This window comes from Pongo pygmaeus, chromosome X, assembly GCF_028885625.2.
Source record: "Pongo pygmaeus isolate AG05252 chromosome X, NHGRI_mPonPyg2-v2.0_pri, whole genome shotgun sequence".
Lineage (NCBI taxonomy): Eukaryota > Metazoa > Chordata > Mammalia > Primates > Hominidae > Pongo > Pongo pygmaeus.
In genome coordinates, this window is record NC_072396.2 from 51,733,870 (window position 1) to 51,758,154 (window position 24,285).

At 38.5% G+C, this 24,285-nt stretch overlaps 1 long non-coding RNA gene across 1 annotated transcript in view; it reads right to left on the reverse strand.

Annotated features, from left to right (window-relative positions):
• Nucleotides 1-859: 859 nt before the first annotated feature.
• The window catches only part of LOC129024863 (uncharacterized), a 76,663-nt gene continuing 53,237 nt past the window's right edge, over nt 860-24,285 (reverse strand). Inside the window, exons 2-4 of the long non-coding RNA XR_008497131.2 lie at nt 4,897-4,918; nt 2,629-2,706; nt 860-919 (exon numbers count right to left, since the gene is read on the reverse strand). This is a non-coding gene — a long non-coding RNA (uncharacterized LOC129024863). The remainder of the gene's footprint in view (nt 920-2,628; nt 2,707-4,896; nt 4,919-24,285) is intronic.

The following is a 24,285-nucleotide window of genomic DNA, read 5'->3' on the forward strand; positions in this document are numbered from 1 at the left end:
CCCTTCTGTGGTCAGTCTTGTGCTTGACACAGTGAAAGCTCATTTTAGTTCAATGTGGAAAACCAGACCTGACCAACTCATCACAACTAAATCAATCAGTATGGAGCAGAGGATCATTCCTTGTCTGACTTTTCCCATGGGGAGACCTGATTCTGTCAGAGGCTGGTGCCAGAACCCAGACAATCAGCCTTAGAGAGATCCTTCCAGGACATGGTGTCATTAACCCTGTAGTTCACTACTGCACGTTTCCATGATTCAGGATTGGAACTCTTGTCATCAACTTCAAAGATTCTGGTTGACAGAAAAGGTAAATCTGAGTGCTGTGCACATCTACTGAATCAAAAATAATCTGAGTGGCTCCTTAGTCAGGGTGTTATGTCCTGGAAATAGGTGATAACTGCAAACCATCAACCCTGGTGTTGATCAAGTTTAACAAGGTTCCGTTAATCGATAGTTGAGGCAGAAAATGGCAATAGCCTAAAAAGATTTCACCTAAAGGACTATGAAAATAGATCTAAAGGTGACCCAGGTATTCAATGTAAAGACGCCAGTACCAGTTCCTCCTCTTCTACCTAATCAATTACAAAAAAGAATGCATGAAGGGAAAGGAAATATGCAGATTACAGACATCATGGCAGGAAGGACAAGCACAATTTTCTAAAGACTTAATTTGCCACAAATATTGCATAAAATATTTTAAAGGAAATTACAATTGTCTCCTTTGGTTGACACATGGTTCATACGACAGCATTTGTGTCAATGAACACATTGACATCTTACTCTTCCTCAGTAGTCATTCTTTGTCCATAGATTTTGTAAACACTGTCTACTTTCATCTTCATCTTTTTTATTTCAGCTTGCACTTCTGCTTCCACAGAACTTCGTGAAGCAAAGAGGCCTTTCAGGTCGTTTTTCATTCCTGGAAAGGATAAAACCATTTTCTTTGTGTGCATGCATATGTACCTGAGACCTTGGTTAGGGTGGGGAGAGGAGAAGGTGAGAAATCTGAAGGCAGGAAGTTGTTCTTCACCATCCTAGGGCAAACTCATTTCCATGCTATTGGGACTCCATCAAATAGGAAACCTTCCATCTTATGATTATTGGACCTCCAGGGTCTCAGCTGTAAATCTTTGAATCTGTCATTTACATTTTGTGACTTTAAAACAGATTTGAGAAAAGACATTTAGGAAATAATAATTGTACAACAACATGAATATACTTAACACAACTGAACTGTACATTAAAACATGCTTAAGATGGTAATTATTATGTTATGAGTATTTTACCACAGGTAAAAATGTTTAACAATTTGAAAAGCAAGTAATTATACTTAGCTCTCTGAGTTCTATAATTTGTAACATTTCACCACCTGCTCCTTCTTGATCTTCAGCGGAGTACCTCCCTTCTGTCCCTGCTCTACTTCAGATTCCACTTTCCCTTCCCTGACACCACCTTCATTAAGGCCAGTTTGAACCTAATGCAAAATATTCTGACTAACGACTTAATTTCCACAAACAAAGTATTCCATGTGGATATCATATGATTTTAATCTTCTAAGACATGAAATATTTGTTCTCCTCATAGCTAAGATGCAATGAAAGTCTTGTCGCAGATGTGGGACATTTACCTCTGAAATTCCTGAGGTATTCATTGAAATAACATCTTTCAAGTTCTTTGTAGAATTTTGTTTCCAACTTTTGCATATAGGATAGAAACAAAACATGTACCAGGATTTCAACAGATGCACCGAATGGTCTGCTAAAAAGATGAAACAGCAACCATGCCTATCCCACAGCTACTGCTATATTTCATGGGGAAGTAGCTGGCCCAGTATGAGGATAGGAGAAATGTTGAGCACATGTATAAATGAAGAGCAAAGAAACACCATGAGGCATGAACATTTTGTGGCACCCATGATATTCCTGCTTACAAGATAATGGGATAAGTGAGTAGATGACAAGGAGAAAGTAGAGACAATGCGAAATTGTTCAAGTCAAACAGCTCAACTGAACTTTTCTTCATGGAATATTTAAAAAGTGGTACGTAAAGAAAAACTTCCCCCAATTCACACTGAAATATTCTCTGTTCAGCACTAAGTGGGGTAGGGACTGTTCAATGTGCCTAGATATCTTCATCACTCATATAATTTCTGTTTTCTGTATATCTTGAAGGGCAGTGCCAAATAATGTGACAATTACCTATATTGTAAAAATAAAACACACTTCCTATTCCTTTTAATATAAAAAGTCATTGTGGTATTAGTACTTTTATTCCAGATCATTGTTCAGAAGAAGGTTCAGCCCCCAGACACCCACACTTTTACTGTGGTGGGCAGCAAGATAAAATGTAGAGCTCAATTCACCCAATGGACAAAAAGGCTCAAAAGCCAAATTGAATCATGGTACAATTTAGCAGTCAAATTCTTATCAAGTTCAGAATTTTGACATACTGATCCCTCTCAATTGCAACCGGGAACATGTAGTTTGAATGACATCATTCAAAATGTTATTATTTCCTTCAAAGTTTTTGACGTTATCCTTCAATAAAACATATGAAATCATTAACAAGTATTCATTACTCTTCTTTCTGTTTTTAGACCGTAATCCAGGCAAAAACAAGGGATTTTACCTTATACTTAAGCATTTCATCAGAGAGAATCTTGTGTTGCCTCTTAGTTTCTTGAAGATGTTTCTTTGATCCACTGATCTATATAAATATGTAATAAAAACCAGAATTTAAAAATATTATAGTGCTAGAAAAACCTATCTTGAAGTGTGTAACTCCTAACACAAATGAAAACAACAATACTTTACATATATGAAACTTACTTTGAATGTGGACAGTTTATAGACCATATGAACTAGGACACTAAGTGAAAGAGGAAGGACCAAAATAACAGAATTGTGGGAGGTGGGAGCTATTTAAAGTGAAACCATGAAAAATTAAAAAATTGAAAAGGCAATGATACTTTCTGTTCCCAAATGTATATTTCTTCTACAAGTTCTGACTTTTCCTTCTTGACATTAATCTTCTCAGAAACTGGTTGTAAATTAACTAAAAGGAGATAAAAACAATCTCTAAGATTAGGAAAACCTCATAAAATTGAATTACCCTAATGTATTAGCTGCAATCACACACTATCTGGTAATATGATCGTAAAATAACTTTTAGCTTTATTATTGCACTTGAAGATAGCAAGTTAGTTAATTGCTTTTTGAGTCTAAGAAAAGAAATATGAAAATAACAACCCTATTTCAATGAGAATCGTATTTGAAAATTTTCCAAATATTGGGAAATATTTAGTCTTTGCCTAATTGCTTTCCATCAATAGCCACTATTCTTCTTGGAAAATTCCATCAGTTCAAACAGTTTTACCATCATCAGAGATGAAACACAGTGAAAATCAAATATCCTATCTATAACTCTTCTGTCCTCTAATTATCAAGGCAAATAAATAGGTCCCTTCAAAAAAGCCCCTCATTTTGGCAGGCTTGATCCACTTCAAGTCACTCTTTGCAATTCCACAGAAGGAACACTCGAAGTATCAACTGATTGGCTACTCAAAAGCCTCCAGTGTTCTCCTGCTGCCCAGCAGGCTGTCCTTCTTGAGAACCAGTGCAGGGGCTTCTGTGACGTGGTGTATGAAATCCAACAAGCTTAGGTACAATCTCACGTTTACAACTTAGTCTCTCCAGGATCTGGATGACTCACAAGCCCTCTAAGAAAAGCCTTTCATGCCCAAGATGAGAATGTCACCACCCACCATAGACATGAACAGCATGCAGGAAGCTCCCATCCTATAGGTGGAACATAAAACACTTGGAACATAGCCTACAATTCCAGACCCCACTGCCAGGCATTTAATCCTCTCATCTGACCCCAAAGTGCAATCTTCTTTTCTATTTGCCCATTGTAAGAGCTTTGCTGCCCTGAGGTCCCTCTTCTCAATACTACCAACGTTGTAATCACTGTAACCAACCCTAGCCTCTGAGGGCCTACTATATGCCAGACAGCACAGCTCTCAACAGACAGCAACAGGTAATCTTCACAGTCTATGAAGAATGTGCAGAATTCATTCCCCACATTGTACATCAAATTCATTTCCACATATTCTACATTGGCATTAATGGCCCTCTTCACCTAACACTCAAAACACAGTTATAAACCTCTAATATGATACACATTTTGCTCAGCAATATCTGGATTGTTCTCTAGGCTCAGGTAGTGTCTTAATCATCTTTCCATTTCTCCAAGAGCCAGGTCACGCAAAAATATTCCTGCCACACTTCAAATTCATATCAGTACTTGCTTCCTAAATATTTCTGTGATAAGCTAAACTCATCCTATTCTCTCTACTCTTATGATCTCTTCCTCCTCCTACTCTCTTATCTCAATAAATGGTAACTCCATCTATGTTGTCATTTAGACTTTAACCCAGGAAGAGTAAAATTTTCAAGAAGTAAGAAGTCAACCAGATATAAGGACTCATTGTATTTACTCCCAGTTGAATTTGAGCCCACATGAAATACTAGTGTGAGAAAATATTGAAAAGAAATAGACACGGCCGGGTGCAGTGGCTCACACCTGTAATCCCAGCACTTTGGGAGGCCGAGGTGGGCGGATCACGAGGTCAGGAGATTGAGACCATCCTGGCTAACACGGTGAAACCCCATCTCTACTAAAAATACAAAAAAAAAAAATTAGCTGGGCATGGCGGCGGGTGCCTATAGTCCCAGCTACTTGGGAGGCTGAGGCAGAAGAATGGTGTGAACCCCGGGAGGCAGAGCTTGCAGTGAGCCAAGATCGTGCCACTGCACTCCAGCCTAGGCGACAGAGAGACTCCATCCAAAAAAAAAAAAAAAGAAAAGAAAAGAAATAGACACCTAAAAATCTTACCTTGATATACTGAAGGCCTTATCTGGAACAAGAAGAAAGAAAATCAAATTTTATATCAAATCATATTAAGAAATATTTATAGCTCTTGATGAAATAGCAAAACTTGTAATCCAATGAAATTATAATAATCATTTAGTTCAACATAATAACTTCATAGTGTTGACTCTCAGAAGACAATACTCCAGAATATGATGCTTTGGCATACTCACGGCTTCAAATTAGTGGAGATTGTAAGGACTCAGAAATAAGCCTCAGAACCCAAGGTCTCCTTCTGACCTTCTCCCACCCACTATATTGCTGATCCGTCCTGGGATCTCTAAGAGGGGCTTTTTCTGAAGTTTCTTTATCTAATTAATGGAAGTTCCTCCAGAAGAAATATAATTGTCTTAAAATTCCCTCCTAGGAATTTCATGAAGTAACCATGAAAGATTAATCACTGGAGAAGAGAAAAAATTAAGTCATTACCTTGCCTAGACATACTTCTCATTTATTCTTCAGAGAGCAGTTCCAAGAGATTACCTGGGACTTTATCTGCATCATAAGACAACCTTTGTTCAAAGTGCAGTTCTGCCCCTCACCTTCCTGCAACTTGTCACCACCTCCCTCACATCTCAGAGGAACTTTGTCCCAGGCCAATTGTTTGTTGCTTGGGCTGTTTCATATCCCCTAAAAATCATTTACCGCCCCTCTAAATTGCCTACGTCTCCATCTCCCTTCACTCCCCAGTGAAGAGAGTGCTGTTTAAGTTTTAACCTTCTGGCCCTTCTTGCAGTCTCACATTTTGGATGGCTCTCATGTTTATGCCTGTTAATAAGTTTGTATGGTTTTCTTATCCTCTTAAGCTGTGTATTGTCAGTTCATGCCTGCAGTGAACCTTTAGAGAGGAGAGCGGAAGCTTTCCTTCCACCCATACAATAGAAACATAAATCAGAAAGGTTTAGAAAGGATTTCCTATTTAAGTGGTGACACTTCATAATCTATTTCTGATAAAGAGCACAAAGGTAAAAAACTTATTTTTGACCAAAAGATCTGTTTGCATTCTCTTAAACAAACACCAATCTATTTAATTTTTAGAATGTAAATGGTTGTCATAATTATCATGCTAATAAATCATTTACCTGATTTTTGTGAAACTCAATATTCATAATGAAGTCCAAAACCATGAATTATTTTAAATAATTTCTTTTTATTTATGATTAAGAGTATATCTCTACAGTAAGTTCATATACTCACACCAAGGATAGTTCTCCAAAAGAAAACGGCAAATGTAGAAATTCTCAGGAAGGCAGCAATAATGATCGGTTTCCCAGCTTAGATCCAGCTGGGAACAAGCTACTTAAGCAAAAAACTCCATGGCCCAAACAGTTACACAATTTGCAGCCACCAAAGAAAAAGTGATTATACTCTCCTCAGTCAGTCGCTACGAGTAACATGTCTGCACAGCATATCAGAAGGATAGAAGAGAGCAAGAGCCCCCACACACAGTCTCACACATGCATCCTCTGCAGATGTTAAAAAATCTCCATGGATTAGATGCTCATATTAGTAAGAATTTGAGAAACAGCAGAAATGAAGGACCATGGCAAAAAAAGGAAGATTAAAACAAGCAAGGAGATTTCTTCCTTCTAACCTTCTATCAACTTAACACATAAAATTTAACATACTATCTTACTTTGCACAATGAAAATGAGAACATAATCCCCAATTTCACAATTATCAGTTATAAAGAACTAGACATTAAATATTTCTGAAAGTAGCTGAATAAAATGTCAACTATTAGGTCACATTTGCAAAGTAATCCACTAAAATTTAAAATATGTACACCCTTCATGCAGCAATTCCACTCCTAGGAATCTGTACCATAGAGATTAAAGTATAGGCCGGGTGCGGTGGCTCATGCCTGTAATCCCAGCACTTTGGGAGGCCGAGGCGGGTGGATCATGAGGTCAGGAGATCGAGACCATCCTGACTAACATGGTGAAACCCCGTCTCTATTAAAAATACAAAAAATTAGCCAGGCGTGGTGGCGGGCGCCTGCGGTCCCAGCTACTCGGGAGGCTGAGGCAGGAGAATGGCGTGAACCCGGGAGGCGGAGCTTGCAGTGAGCCAAGACCGCGCCACTGCACTCTAGCCTGGGCGACAGAGCGAGACTCTGTCTCAAAAAAAAAAAAAAAAAAAAAAAATGTATAGACATATAAGAACGTATGGACAAGGATGTCGGGTGAATAATTGTTCATGGTTGCCAAAATCTGAAACAAAGTGAATGCCCATTAACAGGGAATGGGCTTGGACTCATACCTATTCATTCATTCGCGTTAGAGCTATGTCTGATGGCTTGCAGGAGTTCACAAACTATCACCGAGTTAGAAAAGATACAGAAGTCCACATAATATGATCCTTTTACTAAAGCTTTTATATGTATATATGAGTACAGTAAAACATGAAAATGTTTGCACTAAGTCCATGGCTCTCAAACTTTAGCACACAGCTGAATCACTTGAAAGTTTTATTAAAACACAAGTTGCTGGGTCCCGCCCACAGATTGTCAGATTCAGTAGGTCCAGGGTGAGGTCTGAGAATTTGCGTCTCGTTTCCAGGGATGCTGATGCTGCTGAGAATCCCGGCAGGAGGTGACTTTAAGAGTTAGCTCAGAGTACAGAAAGGAAAAGTATAAAGTGGAGGTGAGGGGGAATGGGGTCCTGTCCGTTATAATAAAAACAGCACTTCCATATAATTGCTTTTAAAAAATGTTAGGCTTCCAAGGAATTCCAAAAAAGGCAGGCCCAAAATAAAAATAGTCGTGCAGAAAATTGACTACCTGGAACAATATGATATTTGAAATAATGAGAAGGCTCAATGAGAATTACAATATTTCAGTCACAAAGAATCATCCTTAGAAACCCTAAACCTCCCCTAAGAGGCAACCACATCCCCTCAGATATCACCAGGGTATTTCACTGCTTCAAGAAAGATTGGAAGTTATGAGTTTCGTGTTTCTTTCATGGCTGGTAGTTTTGTTAGGCATCATGAATGTGGGATGTCTTTGTAATTATTTATCTTTTCTTCAACATTACTTATTTTTAAATTGACATATAATATTGTATGTTACCATGTACCACGTGATGTTCTGAAATATACATATATGGTAAATTGTTTAAATCTAGCTAAAGCAAAGCATTACCTAACAACCTAATTATGTGTCTTGAAGTAGGATGCAGTTTCTAGCTCACTATGAGCCCTATCCTCTCCTGTGCCTGATGCTGTGCAAAAATCCCTCTGAATCACAGTTTTCTCTGGGATTAAGTGGATCTTTACCATTTAAAAATAATCATAAGTCAAAAAATACAATAAAGAGATAACTTCATTCAGAAATAAGTATCAAATTTTAGTGCTTAAAAATAACTAAGGTGGAGATCATAAAAATGGCACAAATAGTGTGGGATTTCTCTAAGATTCTTGGTGTTAATTCCATTAGAGTCTTATATGAATGAAAACAAAGATTTCCCCTGAGTAAGTTCAGACTGTTTCTGATAACTGTCCTACACAGATTCTTCAGAACTTAACTGTAAGTTCTTGAAAACTCAACATTTTAATTTTAAATGTTTCTTTCAAAATGGTGAATTAACTAGAGAGAGACATTCAACAGGTTGGACTCAACATATTCTGAGTCAGAAATGAAAAGGAATGAATTATTGATCCGTGAAACAACGTGAATAATTTCAGAAACACTGTGCTGAACAGAATAAGGCAGACACAAAAGAGTCATATGACATGCATGCATCTATATATATATATATATATATATATATATATATATGAAATTCCAGAATAGGTAAAATTAACCTATGGTGAGAAAGGAATTGACTGGGAAGAGAGAGAATTTACTTTCTAGAGTGACATAATATTGTAGATCTTGAAAGGGGTTTGGGTTATGATGGTATATGTACTTTTCAAAGTTAGTAAACTTACAATTAACATTTTTATGTTTTGGTCTGTGTAACTTTTATTAAAATAAAAATTTATAAGAAAATATTGAATTATAGTCAGCTAAACTATTCAGCAGGAAGTATATTGATGCTTGCAATTCAATTGACAATATATCTGAAATAATATGGACTGATGGATGGATAGAGGTATGGAAGGGTGGAAACAGACAACATAGATATATGTTAAATCATGTTTATTAAAATGTTAACAAGTCAATACAGTATATGTGAACATTTTCATAATAAAATGTTGGTGCTAATTGGCAAAATCACTTGTCTCATGTCTGTAATTTTTCTTTTAAACAAGAGTTCTAAAATAATTATTATTCATGTTCTATACGTTTGGACAATTTTAGACACAATGTCAATTGGAATTTTTCCCAATTCATCACGGAGCTGCAAAATGCAAGGATACACAGGGAGATCTTGCAGAGGTGCTACTTTCTGGGTTTATGTTTAGAAAGCAAAGACCAAATGGGAAAAACAAGCTTCATATCTCTTTCCAAGGTGGAGGATAAACACTCTGTTGTATATCCATACAAAGGAATTTTACTCATCAATGAAAAAAAAAACAAGCTATTGATATTTAAAACAATATGAATCAATGTTAAAATGATTCTTCTGGCTTGCAGAATCCAGAACAACACATACCTTGCATAATTCTATCACATGAAATACTATAAAATACAGATCAGTAGTTCGGAGGGAGGATGGTAGGATGGAGGGATAAAAAGGACAGATGATACATGCCAGTCAGAACAAATATTCTCATCTCTCTAAGGTGCTTTTAGCTTCTTTTCTCTTCTCTTCTCTTCTTTATCTCTCTCTCTCTCTGTCTCTCTCTCCCCCCACTCGGGGGGTGGGGGGCAGGGGTAATGGTGATGAGGTTTTATAATTTGAGTGTAAAACCTTTCAAAGTATATACCTGTCATTTCTTTATATTTGGCTAATCCTAAGGACTTTAAAGACTTTCTGCTTTGGGCAAATCAATGATCTAAACAAGACACATTTTACAAAACAAAGGACAATATAGTACTCATTCATATCCTGGTCATATTACCCCTAGTGACTTCTCCATTATAAACATTCCAGAAGGGTGCAGCCATTTATTTTCACATGATGGGCTTCTCGGGGCTCCCATCACAGTGATTGGACACAGACTCTCTAGGGACAGTTTCTAAGAGCAGAAGGAAGAGATGACTCAAAAGTTCCTAAAAAGACATCAAACCAGATGACAAAAAACTCAAATGGCATTTCACTTTTTAATTTTTTTTTTTTTTTTTTTTTAAGCAAGATCTTGCTCTGTTACCCAGGCTGAAGTGCAGTGGGGCGATCTCGGCTCACTGCAAACTCTGCTTCCGGGGCTCCAGTGATCCTCCCACCTCAACTTCCCGACTGGGACTACAGACGCGAGCCACCACGCCCAGCTAATATTTTGGTATGTTTTTGTAGAGAAGGGGTTTTGCTATGTTGCCCAGGCTGGTCTCCAACTCTTGGGTTGAAGTGATCCGCCCACCTCAGCCTCCCCAGTGCTGAGGTTACAGGCATGAGCCACTGTGCCTGGCCGACATTTCACTTTTAACAGACTAGCTTTCAGGGCTGTGTTTAATAGGAGTCTAATGCCTATGACTCCTTGTAAATAAGAGTTCTTTATGTTTCCAAAAACACATTTATTGATATACAATCACATACCATAAAATTCCCACCACAAAATTATACAAGTCAATGGTTTTAGTATGTTAATAAATCCTCCTTTTTTGATTCTATTAAGTTATTTTCAAGTTTCCATTCCGTCAACCTTTCCTGTGTTTGGATCAAGCTGACCTTGATGGCACAGGTGTGGGCAAAGCCCGGCCAGACATCTGCTCAGGACACCTGCCCTGAGGTCCTCTGTCTACAGAGAGGACTGAGTCCCATCAAAGACCCCATGAAACACTGTGATGGAAACCACAGCGTGACACAGCCAATGACAAGGAAGAAACCATGGCAGGTCTACTCACATGGGCAGATCAGTAGCTAGGACACCTAGTAGGAGGAGCCAAAAGAGCCGCCACAGCACCCCCATGTCCTGAACTTCTCAGCTTGCCCCGAGGCAGCCAGGAAGGAGGTGGGGGTGAGTTAGGGCCATGGGCAGGGAAGGGGATGGGGATGGGGAATGAATGGCAGTTGGGAAGGGAAGGAGAGGGAAAGGGAGAGGAGGGAAGGGGGCTGTTGGGCACCTGGGAGGAGGAGGAGGAGGAGGTAAAGGAGGAGAAGGGAGTCTGGGAAAGTATCAGGATCAAACCAAGTTATCAAGCATTGACAGGAGGCTCAGTCACAGGTCAGTGGATGAGTAGGTCAGCAAAGCAGCAGGATGCATGGGGTAGGTGAGTGGGATGCTAGGAGCAGTTGGAGGGACACCAGGGATCTGGTTTTCCCCAAACCTTCTCCTGTCTAGGCACTGCCTTAGCAACTGCCATGCTCTGTACTCGCTTTCCACCAATCCCTGGCACCCGCATCTGGTGCTTCACAGCAGTCACCCCATGTGAGGCCGCCATTCTTCCAACGCCCCCTCCCTGACCTGAGCCCCTCACGCACCATCCCAACCACAGGTCATCTGATTTCTGATCCTCCCCAATCCAGCTCCCTGTCCCTGCTTCTGGGCCTCTTTCCTTCCTGAGCTCCCAAGGTTCCCCATGGTCAGTCTTGGCTGCAAAACCTAAAAAACAAATGATGACAAGATGTAATACACAAGCAGAGTCAGAGGCTTCACACCCTTCTTTCCAATTCATATAATAAGCCACAAAACATTAGTTGGATGTAGAATATCCTAATAGCAAACCATCTCCATCATATCCGTATATCCATCCATCTATCATCTTTGTATCTTGGGAACAAATGCTGGAGATACATTAATTTTAAGCACACAGGGTACATTTACAAAAATTAACCCTACTTATTTTGTTCATAAAGCAAATCTCAATATATTTCAGAGGAATAAAATCACATAGCATGTTTCTGATCATGTGATTGTGTTAGAAGTCAATGATAAAAAGCTAACTAAAAATTCTTATATGCTTGGAAATTCAAAATGCCCTTATGAGTAAGATATAAATGTAAGAAAAAGTCCAAAATAAAATGAGACTGCATTAGTACTCAATTATATGATCATAATATAGCGACAAAATGTCTCCCTCTGGCCTGGGACTTCTATTTTGTGTCAAAAGATTGTGTGGTCTCAAATCATCCCTAACTTACCTAGACATTTTAACATCTGAAACGGGGTGACTATGTCATTTATCTCTGTCATCTTACTGCCTGTGAGCATGGACTTTAAATTTTGAACCCTAATGAGGGGAAAATCCCAAGTTAACTCTCATGATTGACCTCCCAGGGATCTCCAAGAAATCTGTGCATTTCAAGAGTCAAATTTCATCAGCTTCTCTCTTGCGGGATGTGGCGACAATATTCAGAGGGCCTGGCAGCACCAGGAGTTATGAGTAGGGAGTGACAAGCAGGTAAATAGGGCATGATGACCAGGACAGAAGCCCACTGGCAATCACCTTGCCTGGACCTGTCCTCAGCAGAACTTTCTAAAGGCCTTCTTCTGCCTGATTGTACAGAATGTTCCCAAACTCATTCAGGCCTCTGGTAGCTTAAAACCACTGTGTTAAATCCTATTACTATTCATTATTACAGAAAGTTATTGTAAACAGGAAACATCCTATCACTGCTACAGATGGAAACCCAATGCCTTTTGCCACAAATATAAAGCAGGGTCTATAGTTGGTAGGCCAGCTACAAGGGACTCAAGAGGGCATGAATCCTGTGTGGTCTTTAGGTGAACTTGACTGCTTTCAGGATCTTGGTCAGTAGGGCTGGTGCTGGGATTAGGGTCCACTTCAGGGCCCATACACTGAAAGTCTAGTTTGGTTACACACGGGGGTGGCTTCTTTCAGGTCCTTGGGAAGGCTCCCACTGAGTCACTGAGTGGGTCCCTGGGCAGGCAGTACTAGCCTCAGTCTGCAGATAAGAGAGGCTGGATCTGAGTCATAGAGCTGCTTCAGACTACTGCCTACATTGAAAATGGCCTTCCTTGGTTGTCTCTGTATTTTAAAAATCTACTAAATGTTATGTGATTATTGACCAGGAGACAATACCCAAGGAAATATTTGTAGAAGTCTCTTAGTAATTTACTGGCACCACCCTTCCATGGGAAAAACAATCCATGCAACACCCTTGCCCAGATGTCAGTTGTGTGAGTCTCTACAACAGAGCTTTTGCCTCCCATATGCCAGGTAATAGTTGGTTCTGATTGGCAGCATTTTTTCAGGAATGGATGCCAATGAAAGAGAGACAGGAAGGGAGCAGGCCAAGTGTCAAAGCCCTTCACAATGGGTAAGGCATCCATCTAGCCTCAAACAGGCTTCTGATGTTGCTGTCATTTTCCAAGTTGTCTACCGTGGATTTTTTTGTTAATAGTCATTTTGAAAACAAAATGTGAAAACTAGATGGATTCTGAATTTTGGCTAATAATTGTTCATATGAAACTAAAAATGAAATTTAATTATGTTAGACCAGTTTTTTCTTATCACTCTCCCCATTAGATAGTAGTACGCATTTCAAAAATCATTTTATGCACAATATAGTCAATGCAATTAGAGCTTCATTTCCTGAAGTAAACAGTGTTGCAATAACTTGTGTAGGTATTTATAGGTCCAAGTTATCATTGCTTTCCTTGACAAAGACATTACCTACTCTTTGCTGAATAGCATCATAAAGTGTATTTTATCAAACACTTTGCAATCTTGCCTCCTTTCTTATATTCATATATTATTTATCTTGAAATAATTTAAGACTCGCAGGAAATTGCAAAAATAATACAGAGAGTTCACCTGTACCCTTCACCCAGCTTCCTCAAAATATAACCATGGCACATAATCTTGGTGTGTTACAAAATCAGAAAATCCACAACAGCACCATACCATCAATTCACTTACAGATCTTATTCTGATTTCACATTCCTATATGTACTTTCTTATGGCATACATGTCTATGAGATGTTACCATGTATATATATTTGTGTAACCATCATCACAATCATGATAAAGAAGTGTTTCATTTCATCAACATCACAAAGATAGTTCCGGTTGCTCCTCTTTTATAGTCAAACTCTCCCTCCAACTCTAACCTTTGGAACCTAACAATATCTTTTTAATCAGTATGATTTTGTCACTTCATGAATAGTTACATAAATGGAATAACACAGTATGTGACCATTTGAGATGGACTTCTCTCGCTTAGCATAATGCTTTTCGAGATCGTTCTAAGTGTTGTGTGTATCAAATAGTTTACTATTACTGTTGAGTAGTATTCCATTGTATAGATGTACCAGTTTGCCTATCCAATAACCTTTTGAAAGGCATTTGGGCTATAATTTTTAAGTGTACCATTCTGTGGTATTAGTAATATTCACAATACTGTACAACCAGCACCACTATCTATTTTCAAAACTTTTCCATCACTCCAAGCAGAAACTCCATACCCATTTAATTAGTAACACCCCATTGCCTTCTCCCCCTAGTCTTTGGCAACCACAAATTTACTTTCTATCTCTATCAATTTGCCCATTCTAGAGATTTCATAGCAGTAGAATCATAAAATATTTGTCCTTTTGTGTCTGGCTTACTTCACTTGGCAAATTGTTTTTAAGCTTCATCATGCTGTAGCATGTATCAATCAGAAATGCATTCTTTCTATGGTTGAATTATATTCCATTGTATGTGTATACTACATTTTGTTTAACCATTCATTTGCTGATGAACATCGGTTTCTACATTTTGGCTTTTTTGAATAATGCTACAATGAACACTGGCATACAAGTATCTGTCATTGTTTACATTTTTTTTTTTTTTTGCTGATTACTTGGGAGTGAAATTGCTGGATCATAAAATAATTGTATGTTTACCTATTTGAGGAACCACCCACCTTTTTTTCCACAGCAGCTGCACCATTTTACACTCCCACCAGTAATGAATGAGCATCCCTATTTCTCCAAATCCTCACCAACACTGGTCATTTTCCTTTTTTTTAAAAAAATGGACATCCTAGAATGTGTAGAGATACACCATTATGCTTTCAACTTGCATTTCACTAATGATTAATGATACTAAGGTTTTATCATGTGCTTATGGGTCGTTTCTGTATCTTCCTTGAAAAATGTCTATGGAAATCCTATGTCATTTTTAAAATTTAGGTTGCTTGTTTGTTGTTGAGTTGCAGGAGTTCTTTACATCTTCTGGATAATAAATGCTTATAGGAATGTGTAATTTGCAAATACTTTCTCCCATTTTACAGATTTTCTTTTCACTTTGATAATGCCCTTTGATGCACAAAAGGTTTTAATTTTAATGAAATACAATATATCTATTTTTCTTTTGTTGCTCCTGCTTTTTTATACCATATTTGAGAATCCCTTACCAAATTCAAGGTCATGAATATTTACCCATATGTTTTCTTCTAAAATTTTTATAGTTTTAGCTCTTTTATGTAGGTTATTGGTCCCTTTCCCATTAACCTTTATATGTGGTGTGATGTAGGAGTCTAATTTCATTATTTTACATGCAACTATCCAGTTGTTCCAGTATCATTTGTTAAAGAGAATATTCTTTTTCGATTGAATGGACTTGACACCCTTCTCAAAAATCAGTTGTCCACAGATATGTGTGTTTATTTCTGGAATCTCAACTCTAGTCTATTGATTTATATGTCTATGCATATGCCAGTACCACACTATTTTGATTACTGTTGCTTTGTCACGAGTTTTGAAATCAGGGAATGCAAGTTCTCTAATTTTTTTTTCTTCTTGTTCAAGATTGTTTTGGGGACCAGGGGCCACTTACAATTCCATGGGAATTTTAGGATTAGCTTTTCCATTTCGGCAAAAATTCCTGTTGATATTTTGATAGCTATTACCTTTAATCTGTAGATTGCTTTGGTTATTATTGTCACCTGAACAATATTTAAGTCTTCCAAACCATGCACATGAGATATCTTTCCATTTATTTAGGTTTTCTTGTGTTACTTTCAACAATGTTTTGTTGTTTCCAGTGTACAAGTCTTTCACCTCCTTGATTAAATTTATTTGTAAATATTGCATTTTTTGGATGCTATTTTAAATGGAATTGGTTTACTAATTTCCTTTTCAGATTTTTATACTAGTGTACAGACATAAAACTAACTTTTTGTGTGTTTTTTTCTTGTACCCTGCAACTTTTCTGAATTTGTTTTACATTTTTTGTAGACTCTTCAGGAAAATCTCTATATAAGATCTTATCATCTGTGAATACACATAATTTTACTTCCTGTTGCAATTTGGATGACTTACTTTTATATCTTACCTGATTGATCTTCCTGGAACTTCCAGTACTATGTTGAATAGAAGTGGCAAAAGTGCGTATTCTTGTCTTGTTCCCAATCTTAAGGGGAAAGCAGTCAGTCTTTCACCCTTGAGTATGATCCTAGCTGTGAGTCTGTCATAAATGTCCTTTATACTATTGAGGAAGCTTCCTTTATTTCCTAGTTTGCTGTATGTTTTTATCATAAAAGCATGATAGATTTTTAATGCATTCTCTGAATCCATTGACATGACCATGTGGTTTTTCTTCTTCATTATATAAATGTTGTGCATTACATTGATTGATTTTTGTATATTGAAATGCCCTTGAATTTCTGGAACACATTCAGTTTAGCCATGGTATATACTCCCTTTAATATTCTGCTGGATTCAATTTGCTACTCATTTGTTGACTTTTTTTCACCCATATTATTAAGGGATATTGGTCTATAGTTTTCTTTTTTGAGATGTATCTGCTTTTGGTGTCAGGATAATTCAGGCTGGCCTCTAGAGTGAGTTAAGAAGTGTTCTGTCATCTTCTAATTATTGAAAGAGTTTTAAAAGGATTGGTTTTAATCCTGTTTTAAATATTTGGTAGAACTCATGAGTGAAGCTATCTTTGCCTGGACTTTTCCTTATTGGGAGGTTTTTAATTACTGATTCTATGTCTGTACTTGTTACAGGTCTTTTGAGATTTTCTAGTTCTCTGCGAGTCAGTTTAAGTAATCCATGTGCTTCTAGGCTCGCTTTCATTTCAGCTTATGGTTATTTGTGTGTTTTCTTTTTCTTAAGTTGTAAGTTGAGCTACAACTCTGTTGTTTTTTTAACTTTCTATTTCGTTTCTCTCCACTCTAATCTTTGTTATTTCCATCCTTCTACTAGCTTTAGATTTAGTTTTCTCTTCATTTTATAGTTTCTCAATGTATAAAGCTAGATTGTTCATTTGATATCTTTCTTTTATAATGTAGGCATTTACATTACATATCACATAAACTTCCCTCTCAGCATTGACTTCATTGCATCCTATACTATTTATCATGTTGTTTTTTCTCATTTTCATTTCTTCTTAAGTGTTTTCTAATATGCTTTGTGATTTCTTAATTCATTGTTTCAGAGTATGTTGTTTACTTTCCAAATATTTGTGATTTGTACAGCTTTCCTTCAGTTATTGATTTCTACCTTCACTCAATTGTGGTCAGAGAAGATATTGTGTATGAAATCAGTCTTTTTAAATTAATTGAGACCTACCATACACCCCATACGCCTATGCCATAGGTGTTGTGGCTTAACATATGTCCTATACTTGAGAATATTCCACATGTACTTGAGAATAATGTGCATTGTGCTGCAACCGGGTGGATTGTTTTGTATATATCTGTTATATGTAGTTGGTTTATGCTGTTATTCATGTTCCATTTCATAATTGAACATAAGGTTTGAACCCTTCAACTATGATTTTAGAACTGTCTATTTTTTCCTTTTAAGTTAGTCAATTTTTGCTTCATTCATCATGGGACTCTGTTGTTAAATGCACCTATGTTTATCACTGACATATTTCCCAGGTAAATTTACCCTTTGATCACTATGTAATGTCCTTCCCTGTCTCTTGTAACAATTTTTTACTCAGTTCCAAAATGCCTAATATTAGTATAGCTACCCCCAGCTCTCTTTACTGTTTGCATGAAATAACTTTTTGCTTCCTTTCACTTTCAACTTATTTGTGTTTTGGGATCTATAGTGAGTCTTCTGTTGGAAGCATATAGTTCATCATGGCTTTTAAAAATCCCTTATGGCAATCTTTGTCTTTTGGTTGGAGGGTTTAATCCATTTATACATTTTTTAGTATTTTTAATTTCAAAATAAAAATTGTATACATTCATGGGGTACAAAGTGACATTTCTATGCAGAAATATATTGTTGAATGATCAAGTCAGGCTAATTAAATATCCATAACTTCACATATTTATTATTTCTTTGTAATGAGAACATTAAAATCCAGTCCTTAAATAATTTTTAAGTATACAATACATTATTATTAACTACAGTTACCATTCAATGCAATAGATCACCAGAACTTAATCCTCATGTCTAACTGAAATTTTGCACCCTTTGACCAACATTTCCCCTTTCCCCATACAGCCACCCCAAGTCCACCATTCTTCTCTCCACTTCTACGAGTTTGACTTTTTAAGATTCCACATAAGTGAGATTATGTCATATTTTTCTTTTGTGCTTGGCTTATTTCACTTAACATACTGTCTTCTAGGTTCATCCATGTTGTCACAATGGAAAAAACTTCCTTCTTTTTTTATGGCTGAGTACTGTTTCATTTGAGATATATATATATAGTTAAAAATGTATTCACGTGTTGATAGGTGATGAACTTTTCTTTTCTCAGCTATTATGAGTAATAATGTGATGAATATGGCAATGTAGTCATGTCTTTGACATACTGACTTCATTTCTTTGGATATATATCCAGAAGGGGACTGCTGGATCATATGCTAATTGTATTTTTATTTTTGGGTGGATCCTCCATACTGTTTTCCAAAATGGCTATACTAATTCACATTCCCATCAACAGCATACAATTGTTCCCTTTTCTTCACATCTGCATCAGCACTTAACTTTCATCTTTTTGATAATAGGTATTCTAACACGTATGAGGTGACATCTCACTGCACTTTTGATCTGCATTTCTCTGATGATTAGTGATGTTGAGTATTATTTGATATATCTGTTGGCCATTTGTATGTCTTCTTTTGAGAAATGTCTACTCTGGTCCATTTCTTTGCCCATTTTTTTTCAATTCAGATATTTGTTTTCTTATTAATGAGTAGTTTGAGTTTCATATATATTTTTAATATAAGCTCCTTTTCTGATGTAGTAATCCATCTTGGCCAATGCCCTAACTTTTCAAACAAGCTCCCCCTGACTTTTCCTGTGAGGCATTAGGCAGTCTATTGTATGTCTCAATCATAGCATTTTGCCCAAGGAAGCTTCAGGTTTTGGTTATCCACACAATGTTTTTCAGCAATGACTGCTGCTTTCTCACACCTAATGTGAGTGGACTCCACATTAGGTGAAACAGAGATGACTGCCTGTGTCACTCCTTCAGTTCCCAGATGGTTAGGAAAGACACACGGAAAAATTTGTGAGTATGGTCTGTTCTGCTTCCTCCAGAGTCTAGAATCAGGGTTTCACACTAGGAACACAGGCTGCCATCTTTAAGATGGCTACAGTGCCATGGAGGGGGTGGGGCAATGTGAAGTAAAACACCACAAAGCTTTCCCACCATTTCATATTTGCTTTCTTTTTGATTCGCCACATTTTGTTTGTGTTGCTATAAAACTTCGACTGTTTGCCAGAGTTCTGACAACTTTGTTCTAACTTCTGCTTATTTCTTAGTGTTACTGTGAAGGAACAGCATCTGGAGCTGTCCTTCACCATTTTGTTGATGTTTTATCCTCAACAACTTGAGAAAATCTTCTCTAGAATTCCACCCTTCTATTTTTCACTCACTCTCTTGCTAATACACAAAACTTCCTTATTCCTCATGTCATACCCGCTTCCTTATTCCCCACTGTCATACCCACTCAGCAACACAGAACCTTAAATGAACCCAAACATCTACCTCTTTCTTACCTTCATTGGGACTTTCTCATTCACATGGATAAAAATCACACAGCCAGGCATACTGGTTCCATTCCACATTTGTGATCACCAACTGCAGGTGGATTTTCCACTATGCTGAACAATCATACAATATGGATCATACGTCAGCAAATCTTTTCAATGTATGCAAGAACTCTTCTGAGCCTGTTCCTTTCTCCTCAAACATTTGACCATGGGTTCCTGTTTGCCCCTTCACTCTTAAAATATTACTTCATTTCCTACCTCAAGGATCAATAAAAGCCATTCTATGGGAAATCTCTCAACATCTTCTTGGATGTAGGAATTCAATTTCACTCGAAACATCTCCTTATCACTCCCTCCTGCTGCATAGAATAGGTTTTCCCACTCTGACCAAAGCCCAGTCCCTACAACTCTGCAGCAGATCCCATTTTTCTCTACCTTATCAGGAAATGTCTTCTATCATTCATCTCTTTGCTCTCCTCTATTTTCTATTTCTCCTCTATGCTTGTTCACTCTAATTAGCACTTAAACAAACTCAGTCCTCTCTTGTCATTAAAATAAATGACAAAGATCAATAAGTGAGATCATGCCATTAAAGGAACATCAGGTGCAGGGGCCAAGTGGTAGGGCATTATTCTCGTATAATCACATCTTTCTCCTTCACTGTTTAAAAAATGTTGACTAGGTTTGTTTTGTGTACTTTAACAATATTTATAGATTCTCGGGCAAGATGGCTGAATAGGAACAGCTCCGGTCTGCAACTCCCAGCAAGACCAATGCGGAAGGCGGGTGATTTCTGCATTTCCAACTGAGGTACGTGGTTCATTTCATTTGGACTGGTTAGACAGTGGGTGCAGCCCACGGAGGGCAAGCAGAAGCAGGGTGGGGTGTCGCCTCACCCAGGAAGTGCAAGGGGTTGGGGAACTCCCTCTCCTAGCCAAGGGAAGCCCCGAGGGATCCTGCCGTGAAGGATGATGCTATCTGGCCTAGATACTACACTTTTCCCACAGTCTTCGCAACCCACAGACCAGGAGATTCCCTCAGGTGCTTACACCACAAGGGCCCTGGGTTTCAAGCACAAAACTGGACAGCTGTTTGAGCAGACACCAAGCTAGCTACGGGAGATTTTTTTCGTACCCCAGTGGCGCCTGGAATGCCAGTGAGACAGAACTGTTCACTCCCCTGGAAAGGGGGCTGAAGTCAGGGAGCCAAGTGGTTCTGCTCAGTGGATCCCACCCCCACAGAGCCCAGCAAACTAAGATCCGCTGGCTTGAAATTCTCGCTGCCAGCACAGCAGTCTGAAATCAACCTGGGATGCTCGAGCTTGGTGGGGGGAGGGGCATCTGCCATTACTGAGGCTTGTAGGCGGTTTTCCCCTCACAGTGTAAACAAAGCCACCGGGTGCTGGAGAGGATGTGGAGAAATAGGAACACTTTTACACTGTTGGTGGGACTGGAAACTAGTTCAACCATTGTGGAAGTCAGTGTGGCGATTCCTCAGGGATCTAGTACTAGAAATACCATTTGACCCAGCCATCCCATTACTGGGTATATACCCAAAGGACTATAAATTATGCTGCTATAAAGACACATGCACGCATATGTTTATTGCGGCACTATTCACAATAGCAAAGACTTGGAACCAACCCAAATGTCCAACAATGATAGACTGGATTAAGAAAATGTGGCACATATACACCATGGAATACTATGCAGCCATAAAAAATGATGAGTTCATGTCCTTTGTAGGGACATGGATGAAATTGGAAATCATCATTCTCAGTAAACTACCGCAAGGACAAAAAACCAAACACCGCATATTCTCACTCATAGATGGGAATTGAACAATGAGAACACATGGACACAGGAAGGGGAACATCACACTCTGGGGACTGTTGTGGGGTGGGGGGAGGGGGGAGGGGTAGCATTAGGAGATATACCTAATGCTAAATGGCGAGTTAATGGGTGCAGCACACCAGCATGGCACATGTATACATATGTAACTAACCTGCACATTGTGCACATGTACCCTAAATCTTAAAGTATAATAATAATAAAAAAAGAAAAAAAAAAAAAGGAAATGAAGCACCTCCAAAAAAAAAAAAAAAAAAAAAAACAAAGCCACTGGGAAGTTTGGAATGGATGGAGCCCACCACAGTGCCGCAAAGCCACAGTAGCTAGACTGCCTCTCTAGATTCCTCCTCTCTGGGCAGGGCATCTCTGAAAGAAAGGCAGCAGCCCCAGTCAGGGGCTTATAGATAAAACTTCCATCTCCCTGGGACAGAGCACCTGGGGGAAAGGGTGGCTGTGGGCGCAGTTTCAGCAGACTTAAACGTTCCTGCCTGCCAGCTCTGAAGAGAGCAGTGGATCTGCCAGCACAGTGCTCAAACTTTGCTAAGGAACAGACTGCCCCTCAAGTGGGTCCCTGACCGCCATGCCTCCTGACGGGGAGACACCTCCCAGCAGGGGGTGACAAACACCTCATACAGGAGAGCTCCGGCTGGCATCTGGTGGGTGCCCCTCTGGGATGAAGTTTCCAGAGGAAGGAGCAGGCAGAAATCTTTGCTGTTCTGCAGCCTCTGCTGGTGATATCCAGGCAAACAGAGTCTGGAATGGACACCCAGCAAACTCTAGCAGACCTGCAGACAAGGGGCCTGACTGTTAGAATGAAAACAGAAAGCAATAGCATCAACATGGAAAAAAAAGGACAACCATGCAAAAACTCCATCCGAAGGTCACCAATGGCAAAGACCAAAGGTAGATAAATTCATGAAGATAAGGAAAATCCAGCACAAAAAGGCTGAAAATGCCAAAAATCAAAATGCCTCTTTCCCTCCAAAGGATCACAACTCCTCACCAGCAAGAGAACAAAACTGGACGGAGAATGAGTTTGACGAATTGACAGAAGTAGGCTTCAGAAGGTGGATAATAACAAAGTCTTCCAAGCTAAAGAAGCATGTTCTAACCCAATGCAAGGAAGCTGAGAACCTTAATAAAAGGTTAGAGGAATTGCTAACTAGAATAACCAGTTTAGAGAAAAACATCAATGACCTGATGGAGCTGAAAAACACAGCACGAGAACTTTGTGAAGCATACACAAGTATCCATAGCCAAATCGATCAAGCGGAAGAAAGGATATCAGAGATTGAAGATCAACTTAATAAAATAAAGTATGAAGACAAGATTAGAGAAAAAAGAATGAAAAGGAACGAACAAAGCCTCCAAGAAATATGGGACTATGTGAAAAGACCAAACCTACATTTGATTGGTGTACCTGAAAGTGACGGGGAGAATGGAACCAAGTTGGAAAACACTCTTCAGGATATTATCCAGGAGAACTTCCTCAACCTAGCAAGATAGGCCAACATTCAAATTCAGAAAATACAGAGAACACCACAGAGATACTCCTCGAGAAGAACAACCCCACGACATATAATTGTCAGATTCACCAAAGTTGAAATGAAGGAAAAATTGTTAAGGGCAGCCAAAGAGAAAGGTCAGGTTACCCACAAAGGGAAGCCCATCAGACTAACGGTGGCTCTCTCTGCAGAAACCCTACAAGGCAGAAGAGAGTGGGGGCCAATATTCAACATTCTTAAAGAAAAGAATTTTCAACCCAAAATTTCATATCCAGCCAAACTAAGCTTCATAAGTGAAAGAGAAATAAAATCTTTTACAGACAGGCAAATGCTGAGGGATTTTGTCACCACCAGGCCTGCCTTACAAGAGCTCCTGAAGGAAGCACTAAATATGGAAAGGAAAAACCGGTACCATTCACTGCAAAAACAAACCAAAATGTAAAGACCATCAGCACTATGAAGAAACTACATTAACTAATAGGAAAAATAACCAGCTAGCATCATAATGACAGGATCAAATTCACACATAATAATATTAACCTTAAATGTAAACTGGCTTAATGCTCCAATTAAAAGGCACAGACTGGCAAATTGGAAAGAGTCAAGACCCATCAGTGTGCCATGTTCAGAAGACCCATCTCACGTGCAAAAACACACACAGGCTCAAAATAAAGGGATGGAGGAAGATTTACCAAGCAAATGGTAAAAAAAAAAAAAAAAAAAAAAAAGCAGTGGTTGCAATCCTAGTCTCTGATAAAACAGAGTTTAAACTAACAAAGATCAAAAAGTCAAAGAAGTGCATTACATAATGATAAAGGGATCAATGCAACAAGAAGAGCTAACTATCCTAAATATATGCGCACCTCATACAGGAGCACCCAGATTCATAAAGCAAGTTCTTAGAGACCTACAAAGAGACTTAGACTCCCACACAATAATAGTGGGAGACTTTAACATCCCACTGTGAATATTAGACAGATTAACGAGACAGAAAAGTAACAAGGATATTCAGGACCTGAACTCAGCTTCTTGAT